This window comes from Lissotriton helveticus, chromosome 3_1 (assembly GCF_964261635.1).
Source record: "Lissotriton helveticus chromosome 3_1, aLisHel1.1, whole genome shotgun sequence".
Classification (NCBI taxonomy): domain Eukaryota; kingdom Metazoa; phylum Chordata; class Amphibia; order Caudata; family Salamandridae; genus Lissotriton; species Lissotriton helveticus.
In genome coordinates, this window is record NC_136061.1 from 1226990748 (window position 1) to 1227003628 (window position 12881).

At 45.6% G+C, this 12881-nt stretch overlaps 1 long non-coding RNA gene across 1 annotated transcript in view; it reads left to right on the top strand.

Annotated features, from left to right (window-relative positions):
* The first annotated feature begins 8800 nt into the window (after positions 1-8800).
* Positions 8801-12881, top strand: part of LOC144824917 (uncharacterized) — a 978282-nt gene continuing 974201 nt past the window's right edge. The window contains exon 1 of the long non-coding RNA XR_013609176.1: positions 8801-8930. This is a non-coding gene — a long non-coding RNA (uncharacterized LOC144824917). The remainder of the gene's footprint in view (positions 8931-12881) is intronic.

The window sequence follows — 12881 nt, forward strand, 5'->3', positions numbered from 1 at the left end:
ATGGCTGCCCCACGCTTGTGTGTGTGGGGAAAGCTCCATGCTGCTCAGCTGTGGGACAAGGGAGTCTGTTGGGAGTTGTAGTGCAGACTTCCCAGCCACAAACACCCCTCCAAGTTAAGATGGCTACCTGCATGTAAGGTTACACATTGGAGGGAAATGGCTGCCTCATGCTGGTGTGTTGGTAAAGCTCAATACTGCTCAGCTGTGGGACAAGAGGGCCTGTTGGGAGTTGTAGTGCAGACTTCCCAGCCACAAACACCCCTCAAGTTAAGATGGCTACCTACCTGTAAGGTTACACATTGGAGGGTAATGGCTGCCACATGCTTGTGTGTGGGGGGAAAGCTCCATGCTGCTCAGCTGTGGGACAAGGGGGCCTGTTGGGAGTTGTAGTGCAGACTTCCCAGCTACAAACACCCCTGCAAGTTAAGATGGCTACCTACCTCCAAGAGTACACATTGGAGGGAAATGGCTGCCCCATGCTTGTGTGTGGGGGGAAAGCTCCATGCTGCTCAGCTGTGGGACAAGAGGGCCTGTTGTGAGTTGTAGTGCTGGCTGCCTGCACATGTGCCCCCATGTAAATATTGCTATGTATCTGTGGTGGGGTATCAGTATCAGACGGCAGACCAAATCGTTTTAAAGAAGGTTTTATTTTTCCCAAGACTTTTTTTCGTCTACTTGTAAGTCTTTCTCTGTATATGGCTGCGGGATCCGTCTTGCTCTTTCTGTCTGGCGACTCGGGGAATAGTGTGTCGAGTTCGGCGTTTGCCTTGTCACCAGCTCGTTTCCAGCTTCTGGTCTCCGTAGCAGGATAACCGCAACCCAAAACAAAAATTAAAAGAAAATAGAATCAGGACAACCGTCCTACTATCTGGTTCCTATACCAGGGACCGAGGAGTGAGGGAAACTACAGCTCCCAGAGTGCAATGTGACGAACACACGCGGAACGTGAAGGCAGTGCTTGTGAGGGGGACAGTGTCAGGGATGTATATACAGTGATAGAGTATATTCACAAAAGGGGTCTCAAGTACAGGCAGGAGCACGCGTTCATACAACCGGGCGTTCCTTTCTGCCTACCCAGCCCACCACCTTGCCCCGTAGCTGTTCCAGCCACGCTCCTCCCCTGGGAATGTGGCGGGGCGACTCGTGGGGTTGTTGGCCCCCTGGCGTTTCAGCGCTAGAACCCGGTCCAGACCTCGCCTCCTCGCCGTTTCCTTCGTCTTTCTGCCTCCTGTCGTGCGCGCTCGCTCTCCAAATCACTACTGCTTCGTCCTCCTCGAGAGTTACTTCTCACCTTCTCTTCCGTGACTCCTCTTCTTGTAATTGGCTGTACGATATCACGTCAATTGTGGGAGGAGTCTCGTCATGCAAGAAGTTCTAGTTAAAGGCGCCCGCACTTTGTTCCTCATCAGCGCCTAATAAAGCTTGGTTTTGTGGATGCCAGAAGTCCTGCTGAAAGGGGACAAGAGGGGGTAAGACATCTGCTGCAGCCCACCACTCCCGTACATCTTCCCGTTCCTCCTCAGGCTGGTCTGCCCCGTCACACACCTCCCCCCTGGATTCTCCCGTTTGGGGAGAGGAAAAACCAGAGACAGGTAATCAGCATTGTTATTGTCCTTTCCTTTCCTGTGATGTATTTCAAAGGCAAAAGGCTGTAAGGACAAGAACCAACGAAGGATGCGTGGGTTTTGTCCTTGGTTCCTAGACATCCATTTCAAGGGAGCATGGTCAGTGTAGAGGATGAATGGCTACCCTTCTAAATAATAGCGGAGTTTGTCAATAGCCCATTTAATGGCCAGACACTCCCGTTCTACAGTGGGATATTTGCATTCCCTAGGAAATAGCTTTCTGCTCACATACAGAACGGGATGCTCGAGCCCATCCCCCCTACCTGTGATAACACTGCCCCTATTCCTACATTAGAAGCATTGGTTGCTAGGATGAAGGTTTTCTCAAAATCAGGAGATATGAGAACTGGGTTTGTGGTAATAGTTTTCTTTAATTCCCTAAATTCGCCTATAACTTCTGCTGATGGCTTGAGAAGTATTTTGGGCCTGACTTCTTTTCTGAGGAGGTCTGTTAGGGGAGAGGCTATTTCGGCAAACCTGGGAATAAATCTGCGGTAATAACCAATAAGGCCTAAGAATGCCCTCAGCTCCCTCTTATTTGTCGGAAAGGGTGTCTCTTCTATGGCTTTTACTTTTTCTGTTTGGGGGTGATTGTTCCATCGCCCAACACGTAACCCAGGTATTTTGCCTTCTGAAATGCTACTCGTGATTTTTTTACATTTACGTGTAAGCCGGCTTGTGTGAGTGCTTCTAGGATGATTTCCAGGTGTTCCAAATGTTCGGTCCAACTGCTACTGTACACTACTATATCATCCAAGTATGCAGAACTGAATGAAGGGTATGGACCTAAAATGCGATTCATCAGACGTTGGAAGGTGGCCGGCGCCCCGTGGAGTCCGAAGGGAAGGACGTTGAATTCTAATAGACCCTCATCGGTAATAAAGGTGGTCTTCTTCCGGTCTTCTTCACGGAGGGGCACTTGCCAATACCCCTTAGTGAGGTCCAATGTTGTAATGTATACTGCATCTCCGATCTTCTCAATTAGTTAATCTACTCGAGGGATAGGGTAAGCATCGAACGTGGAGATGGCGTTTAGGGCTCTAAAATCCATACAGAAGCGGGTCGATCTGTCCGGTTTTGGGACCATTGCGATTGGGGACGCCCAGTTGCTGTTAGAGGGGCGAATGACCCCGAGTTTTAGCATCTCATGGACTTCTCGTTTCACTGCTTCCCTTCTGGCTGCAGGTATACGGTATGGTTTCTGTTTTACCATTTTTCCTGGATGAGTCTCGATCTTATGTTCTGCAAGACTTGTCTTTCCTGGAAGATCAAAAAAAATATAAGAAAAGGGCTGCAGAGTGTTTTGTAGGTCCTCTTTCATTTTGTTTGTAAGATCTTCATTGACCACTAGATTCCCCAGTGTGGATTCAGAGATGAATGCAGAGGGTATTAGCAGGTTATGTACCTTAGGAGGAGGTCCGAGCCACTTCTTAAGCATGTTAATATGATAACACTGCTTCTTGGAGGGTGTGACTTGTAACCTATAGGTGGTATCACCAATTGTCTCTGTTACTCAGTATGGGCCTATCCACTCATTTTTGAACGTGCTGGTAGTAGATGGAAGAAGCACCAATGCCCACTCCCCAACAGCTAACCTTCTCAACTTCTTTCCACTGTCCTAGTATTTCTTCTGTTTAGCTTGGTTTCTCTCCAGATTGGAGTAGGCGAGATCTCTCAATTTTCCTAGTTTTGACCTTAGTTGTTGTGTGTATTCTATCAATGATCGTTGGTATTGTTCTTCTTCCGTTTCCTATGCATCTTTAGTCATTTCGAGCAAGGATCTCGGCTGTCTTCCATATACAATTTCGAATGCTGAACAGCCGAGGCTGCTTTGTATTTGTGACCTTAAGACATACAGGGCCAAAGGTAGGAGGCAGTCCCAGTCACCACCTTCTGCGGTGAGCATCTTCTTTAAGGTGGTCTTCAGGGATTGATTATACCTTTCTACGAGCCCATCTATTTGGGGGTGATATACTGATGTCCGTAGATGATGCACATCTAACGTTCGGCATACCTCTTTCATCATGCGGGACATAAAAGGCGTCCGTTGGTCTGTCACCACTTCTTTGGGGAATCCCACCCTGGAGAATAATTCCACAAATTTCTCATCTATGGTTCGAGTAGTAGGCGTCCGTAGGGGAAACGCTTCAATAAACCTGGTGGCATAGTCTACGATAACTAGGGCGTAGAGATGCCCCCTGGCTGATTTGGGTTATGGCCTTATCAGGTCCATCCCGACCCTTTCAAAGGGGGTTCCGATAATAGGCATTGGATGTAGGGGCACAGCGGTTGGTCTCTGCGTATTTTTCTTTTGGCATATTTCGCAAGTGATGCAGTAATTTTGTATGTCCTTATAAATGCCGGGCCAGAAGAAATGTCTCAGCACATTTTCAGTGGTTTTCTCTTTTCCTGAATGTCCTGCCGTTAGATGGGCATCTGAAAAAAACAGTATCTGTTCTCGGAAAGGTAGTGGAACCAATAGTTGAGTGGGGCCTCCTTTTTCCCCTTCTTGGTATAGAAGCTCATTTTTAATCAGAAAACGGGGGTAAGAAATGGTCTGGTTGTTCTGACTCACATGAGCAGCTTCCCAGGCATTAAAGAGAGTATTGTCATTAGCTTGTGCAAAACGGAAGCTGCAATCGATTAACCAGGAGTCCTGGGTGACTAGGGCTGGAGAAGGGCTACCCACCTTACCCTGGAACAGCGAGAGAAAACCCGGATTATCTACCCCTAGTATAATATCTTCAGGCAGGGTGTCAACTACACCTACTTTGACTGTACAAGGGTCCTTGTCTAAGGGAGTCATGGTTACTAGTGCCACGGGGTTGGGTTTTACGTCTCCGTGTACACAGCGGATATGAACTATTGCCCCCGGGAGGTACTGGCTTGGAAGTATGAGATTTTTCGGCACTACAGATTGCTTACATCCTGAATCTAAAAGGGCTTTTACTAAATTGCCATTCATCCTTACACTCACATAAAAGGATGCTCCCATCTCAGCTGAATATAGAACCACTTTTGGCAGGTATCCGACTTCCATTGGTTCTTCAGCAGGTTTTCTTCGGGGGCACATACTGGCTAAGTGGCCCCATTTGCCAGACTCGATGCACTGTGGCCCTCGCACAGAAGGGAAATCTATCCGAGCGTTTTTAGGTTTTGCATGTTCTATTAGTAGTTTTATCTTCTTCTCTGCTTTGGCTGGAATAATGGCCTTATGCGTCTTGTCAATGTCCCACCCCATAGTCCGTGGCTGTGCTCGATTGTAATTCGCGGCCATTTCAATGGCCTCCTCAACTGAGAGGCTGGAATGTTGCTTTAGCCACCTTTAGGTGGCGTAGGGTAGAGCCTCCATGAATTGCTCCAAATAGATCTTCAACATTACTTCTTCTGTTGTGCTAGTGTTGGGTTGTAACCACTTATCCGCAGCCATCTTTAGGCGAAAAAACAGTGTTTTGGGATTTTCCCCTGGGGTCCCTTGTTCTTTCCGAAAACGTACCCTATATGCTTCTGCGTCTAATCCGAGGTGGTCCAGTATGACCGCCTTGATGTCTTTGTAGCTTGCATTTCCAACGGGGTTAGCTACTTGGTAGGCAAATTGCGCTTCACTTGTCAGCAGTGGCGCTAAAAAGAAAGGCCATTTGTCTTTGGGCCATCCACATGCCCTGGCCGCCCTCTCAAAATTCAAGAAAAAGGCGTCTGGGTCTTTCCCGTGTACATATTTCTGGAGAGCTATTCCTGTAGGGTTTGGGAGGTGTACCCTTCTCTCTGTGGCCAGTGGGGTGCCTGGGTCTGGAGTAGTTTTTTGTAGACTCTCTATATGCGCCGTTATAGTGTTCTGGAAGAATTCGCGGTCTGCCTGGGCTGACGACATCTGTCTTTCAACAACCCATTCCAACTTTTCTTGTCCTTTAATCATGTGCTGTATGAGGGCTTCCATACTGGTATGGCAGACGGACTGAGATGGTAATCCCACTTCTGACACCAGTTGTGGCGGGGTATCAGTATCAGACGGCAGACCAAATCGTTTTAAAGAAGGTTTTATTTTTCCCAAGACTTTGTTTCGTCTACTTGTTAGTCTTTCTCTGTATATGGCTGCGGGATCCGTCTTGCTCTTTCTGTCTGGTGACTCAGGGAATAGTGTGTCGAGTTCGGCGTTTGTCTTGTCACCAGCTCGTTTCCAGCTTCTGGTCTCCGTAGCAGGATAACCGCAACGCAAAACAAAAATGAAAAGAAAATAGAATCAGGACAACCGTCCTACTATCTGGTTCCTATACCAGGGACCGAGGAGTGAGGGAAACTATAGCTCCCAGAGTGCAATGTGACGAACACACGCGGAACGTGAAGGCAGTGCTCGTGAGGGGGTACAGTGTCAGGGTGTATATACAGTGATAGAGTATATACACAAAAGGGGTCTCAAGTACAGGCAGGTGCACGCGTTCATACAACCGAGCGTTCCTTTCTGCCTGCCCAGCCCGCCACCTTGCCCAGTACCTGTTCCAGCCACGATCCTCCCCTGGGAACGTGGCGGGCGACTCGTGGGGTCCTTGGCCTCCTGGCGTTTCAGCGCTAGAACCCGGTCCAGACCTCACCTCCTCGCCGTTTCCTACGTCTTTCTGCCTCCTGTCGTTCGCGCTCGCTCTCCAAATCACTACCGCTTCGTCCTCCTCCAGAGTTACTTCTCCCCTTCTCTTCCGTGACTCCTCTTCTTGTAATTGGCGGTACGATATTACGTCAATTGTGGGAGGAGTCTCGCCATGCACGAAGTTCCAGTTAAAGGCGCCCGCACTTTTTTTCTCATCAGCGCCTAATAAAGCTTGGTTTTGTGGATGCCAGGAGTCCTGCTGAAAGGGAGTAAGACACCTGCTGCAGCCCACCACTCCCGTACGTCTTCCCGTTCCTCCTCATGCTGGTCTGCCCCGTCACAGTACCTTTGTGGTGAATGAGAGGGAGTTAATGTGTGATCTATAAGACATGTTTGTTGGGAGTGTGGTGGACATGACTACATTTTGGCTAGGATGTGTTGCTTTATAGTTGTGCAAGATACTATATAGCAGTGTCATCGCAGACTTTTGTTGGTATTTACCAGCCTCCACTCCCCCCTCAATTCCAGTGCAACTCTCTTGGTGCAGTATGCCAAGCACCTTCTCCTCCCATGCATTGAATGTTCCTGGTGAGAGGGGAGGGCCACTGCCAGTCCTGTTAGCCAGCTCACGGTTATTGCTGTTCTTCTCCTTGACCTTGCTCCTGAGGTCAGTCCACCTCTTCCTGATCGCCTTCCCGTTGCGTTGAACTTTCCCTACAGCATAGACTCTGTCAACTACCCTTTGCCACATTTGATTTTGCCCGGCTGATGGGGTCTGTTGGACCCTGCTTCCTAAAATATATGGCTCTACTCTTATGATATCATCCACCAGGACTGACAACTCACCATCAGTGAATTTTGGCATCTTCTGAGCCATGGTGTGTGATGTGCTGAGTGGTTAAGCGTGCAGATGTGAAGATGGTGGTGGTGATGTGTGTGGTGTGTGGTGTGTCTGTGTGTGTTTGTGAGGATGTGATGTGTGTAGGTTTGCCTATCCTTTGTGTAGTATGGTTGGGCCCTTCAGTTCAGGAGTTGTGCAAAGGATTGTGATCATGCAGGGGCTTGTTTTATGCTCAGCTATGTGGGTGTGGCCAAACTGAGGATTCAAGTCAGGTGTGTTGTCTGTTGAGCTGGGATTTGTAGTTTTTATTTTCCTGGGGCATGTGTCAATGGGGTGTGTTTGATTTTTTTTTGGCTGAGCCAGATACACAGCCACATTTGGTCGTTTCGTAGTGCAGTTGCTTACGACCACCATTACTGTTTCCGCATGGCCGTCGTAGTCGGACTGCAACAGTCCTTTCTCCGGCTCTCCCATTCATCATTGATGACAATCGCGGCATTCGAAAACAAGTGGTCGTACCGCAGGCACCGCGGTAACATCATAATTGCAATTGTAGAAATTCTGCTGGTGTATCAGCGGTTTGTGAGCTTTCCGCAGCGAATCGACCGCCATCGGTATTTCAGCATTTCCGCATGTGCACGGCGGTGTTTGATGGAATCTGTCCGCGGCGGTCAGATGTTTCTCTGCAGTGCATCGTAATGTGACCAGCGGTTTTGCAGCGGAACATGCAGGCGGTCTTTTCCCATTACCATGGCGTTCCAAATGGTTTTCCGACCGCCATCGTAATCGGCCCCATAGTATTTTTATTCTTCTCACATAAGTATTTTTCTCTGTAGAATCAAGGATGCTGTCTGGCACAAAATGGCGCGTGTTTTAAATAAAACCAATCTATCCACAAAAGCTTCCCAGTGCCACACTGAGATAATCTTTCAGTCCCAGATTCATGAATATTGGTAGTTGTGAATAGCGGCATTAAATGTTTTTTGACCAGGCTTGGACGATCACATGGATTATCCAGTGCAGTCAAAGGTGAGCGCACTAGTTTGCATTAGTTTGCCCCACTAACTAGGATGTGAATTATGTAGAGCAGTGGTTTTTAACCTTTTTTGACTTCTGTGGACCCCACTTAATAATTACTGGAACCGGACCCCCTCCTACACAATTCATTATTGGAATCTACGGACCCCCCCCCCCACTGAGTCATTGCTGGAAGCCGGGGACCCCTTTCTAAAGCATTTTCTATCGTTTTAACCGCAAAACAATGCACAAAATCTGTAATAAGCATTGATCATACAAATGCACATATTATGACATTTTATTTAATTCACAAACAAATATTATCACATTTTAATATGAAGGTTGGAGCTTTTCTAGATTTAATTGAGGCCACTCATATATTATTTTTGATGTACTTGCACTGCTCTCATGATTCCGTCTGAGGATAGCATCTACATTTTTGGCCTCCAATTTGCAAGTTCTTTCAGATCTACAATTTTCAATTGTACATTTTCCTTCCCAATTTATATACACTTTATATGTTAATACTAATCAATTTTCTGCGCAAAATAGTACGCTTTGTGGACCCCAGGTTAAGAACCACTGATGCAGAGAAAAGTTAGTCTCTTTGGACTCTGTGACTCCCCCGGGGGAGACAACCATCTCAACGCATGCATTACAACGCATGTGTTTACATCGCGTGCCGTCACTACGCACGCGACGTTACGACGCGTACGTTCACTACGCACGCCATTACTTCGCATGCGCTTTGACATAGCATGCTTTCAGAGTTCATGGGATGTAACGGACGGGTCATGCGCCGGGAAGGTCGTGCGCCGGGACACAGGCGACGGGGAGACAATGCTGGAACCACGACGAGAGACAGGTAAGGACGACACTGGACTTGATGTGTTTTAGGTAGTTGATGGGGAGTATAGTGGGGGTAGTGTTTTAGGCTTTCCGGGTTAGGGCTTAGGATTGAGGTCGTAGTTTAGGGTCGTTTTATAGGCTTTAGTGTTTAGGGCTTAGGGTTGATGGTAGTGTCAGGGGGTCGTAGTGTGTTTGGTATGTTGCTATACTAGTGTTTCGGAGGCCGGTGGGGAGATTGTTGCAATGTCATAGAATGCGTGGTATTTGTGTGCGTTGGGAAGGTATTTTGCATGCATGTGAAGGGGAAATGCGATGTAATGGTTTTCTTGGTGAAATCATGCGATGTAACGGTGCATGCGATGTAAAAAATGCGATGTTAGGGCATGCATTGTTTTGGTTTCCGTTGTATGAATATACAACCACTCCCGGGGTAGATGTGGATGAGAGGCCAAATCCTACCTCACAAGAGGTTGTGTAAAGTGAGAAGAAACAGCATATAACATGATTATGACAGTTTGACTGAGAATATCAATGTACAGTGAGAGTTGTGAAAATACACATTTCAATATTATCTCAAATATACATATATTTATGGTACAAATAGAAATCGAATAGTAAAAAACATGCAAAGAAGAATGCACAATGCAAAACTCTATTGCAACACAATATAGTTTAAACAAGAGTGCCTGGCTATAAACTCTATAGAATGTCTGTGATTACTGGAAAAATGCCAAAAGGTAAATAGCTAAAACATAATTGCAATGCGTTTACCAGAACAATGTAATAGTTCAAGCACTTAATTAACATTTTTAATATTCGTGATCTCTAAGCAATCGTGATCCACTAAGCTAAAAAAAGAGGAACAGCAATTCTGCCGTCATAGTCGAGGTGCTTTGCAATGGATGTTCACACCTGAACTGTCTGTGTAACTATTGATCATAAACTCTGAAAACAATCCACAAGCAAAAATATGATGCCCCGATATCATATAAATGGGATCCTTTGTTTTTCTGAGCTCATAAAGTGAGTTACTGTAACTGGGAAGAAAATCCTAACCCTTGATTGAGGGTTATGTGGTGAAGCTTTCCTAGAAAACAGGGCCCAGATTTATCGGGGGCTTGAGTTGCCCTTGCCCAACGCAAGGCAACGCGACATGAGACATTAATTCTGATTTCCTATGCCATGAACAGCCACTATGCGTGCCTCTGCATAGCACGGTAAATCTGGAGTACTCAAGGCAGAGCAAGTCGCATCCCTGCGTTACTCTGCGTGGGGAAAGCTTTCCATGGGTGACGCGGGGGTGTTCCAATGCTTTCACTCATGGGTTCTGTGCATTCCCAGATTTACAAAGACTAGAAAACTTGGGAATGTGTCAAAATGCTTCACCTTCCCAGGTGAGGTGTAACATGAAGAAATATGTGTGTTTCTCCTCATTATTTCGACTTTGTACATGCGCTGCATGCATCCGTAGAAAAAGGAAAATGCCTCTGAGGATTGTTTTTGTTGCAGGAAGGTGTCCTCACTATGTGTGTGATTGCTTTTAAATAAAGCAATATTTTCTTTTTAAAAAAGCAGCCCATTTTCCTTAACGGAAAAAGAGATGCATTTAAAAAAAGGAAAAATGAAAAGTTTTCTTTACATTATTTTAAGAGTAGGCAATGGTCCATGGGACCACTGCCTGTTCTTAAAAATATTTTTACAGCCATTTTCAAAGGGGAAGGGGTGCCTAGGGGGCCCCTTGCCATTTGGGAATGGGTTACCACCAACTTTGAGTTGCGGTAATATGTGAATGTTTTGCACCCCATTTAGGTCACAAAACATTTGTACATACCAATGTGAATTGGTATTAATAAAGGACTTCCTACTCATGCCCTTCCAGATAATAATTTGCAGTTCAAAAGTGCGATCGGTAACAGGTTACAAAATCGCAATTTGGCCTTGGTTCCTACAAAAATGCTTTTTACTTTCGCAAATGGTCCAATTCTGTGAATTGAGCTGTTTGCGACCACAAAAAGGCTATGTACATGCGGCCCGTAGTTTTTTACACTTCACAGAATTTTTGTGGAAGTTTACATAACTATACAACAGTAAATTACACAAATTTAACACACTCCCAACAAAAGCAACAAACAACTTATGAATGGCAAATCAACATGGGCAGCGCTCAACAACAAACCACATAGTGCGCTCCATGATATCTGCTAAAACCAGACACAGGTAAGGCGAGTAACTCATTATTTTTAATCATCCACTGAAACGACTCCTTGGTTATCTGCTAACAAGCTCATGGTGGTACACTTGTGCCTCAAGCGTATCCAACCCGTCAGTGTTTTTCCACCCAGTTTGCAGTCACTTGCTTTGTTAAGAACAAAATAACGCAATTTTTGCACAGCAAAATGAGTTTGTGCAGCGGGCGTATCATAAAGGTGCATGTTCAAGGCTCAGCTGTGCACCTGTTTTAATCTGTCTAAAACATTGTCCATAGAGCATACATTTAACTCAGAATTTCTCTGCGATGGAGCATGAGCTGGTGACAGCACAGCTCTGAAACAAAGAGAGGCAGCCCCTGTCCCGTGTTTTGGAACTGTGCTGTCTGCAGCTCATATATCAAGGGATTCATTAAATGTGGATTGCGAAATACCATTATCAGGGCCACTGGGATTATTCGCCAGGAAAGGGCCAAATTATGCGGCAGGGATGAGTAAATTATGCGGCAAGGAAATGCTAATTATGTGGCGTCATACGCCACATTTTTAAATAATATTACTTCATTATTTTGTCCTTTTTACACTGTCCTGGTATTGGGTGTATCTCATTAGTACCAGTTTAGTACCCAAATATAGCAATAAGCAACAGAAAGGTGACCAGTCAACCTTTGGACAAGGCCTTTCACTGCGTGGTAACACGTTCCGCTGTGTTTTTAGTAACTTTTGAATTGTTTCAGCTAGAAACCATTTTTTTTTGTTAAAATCTGCAAATTATGTAGCAGGTGATGGATTATGTGGCAAATGCATGAATTCTATAATTATGCAAAAATCACTGCGGCCACACAATTGTGTAATTCCAGTGGCTCTGACCATGTATATACAGTAACTTCTGTTATCACACATATAAGAATCATGAGATTTGCTGCAAACACTGTGCCCCTATGATTTTCTAAGATTCGTTACGGTAGGTCAAAGCTGCAGAAATTGACTCAAAAACATGCATGGTAAATAACATGACATTGTGGGCCCGATTCACAAACAGACAATTTAATAGTAACTTTACAACAGGTCTTTCTTTTTCAATGCGGAGTTCTCCACCATGGCTGAGGAGTCTCAACAGTTGTAAAGTTATTATTAAATTGTTCGTTGTGAATATCTAAAAAGAGTAAACTTACAGAAAACTGTCAGTTTAGCTTTGTGAAGCAGGCCCTCTGATTTTGGTGCCTTAAGTTCCCAAATATCCCCATTATACCCCATTCATTTGGAATAATTATCACCTCTGACACAGGGGAACTCGTAATGAGGACCTCACTCTGAGAAATGAGTTAAAGGTATGCACTTTGGACAGAGCAGTAGCAAAAAAAGATGCACAGCTGTGCACTGCATAATTTCAGACCTTCATGACAAGGCCCCAGGACTGTTCTTACCTCTCCCCACAACCCATATCTCTTTTGTCAGAGCAAGGCTCAGGAGCCTACATTATATGTGTATTTATTAGTTTTCATCTCATCGTTCAGAAGAAGAAAAAGAGATTTTCAGTGAAAGCGGCTGGAAAAATTGCATACAAATCCTGAAATACGATAAGCGCCTCCTGCACCTGCCTCTGTTGTCAAGTACTTTTAGCGTCTGCAGCTATCAGCCCACAGGCACTGTATTTATTCAACTAATTAAACACCAGCATGGGATCTGACTGAAAAAGTTCACTGTTTTAGTATCCTTCAAGGAGATGCTACAGTCCATAGACAGTCAAGAGTGGCCAG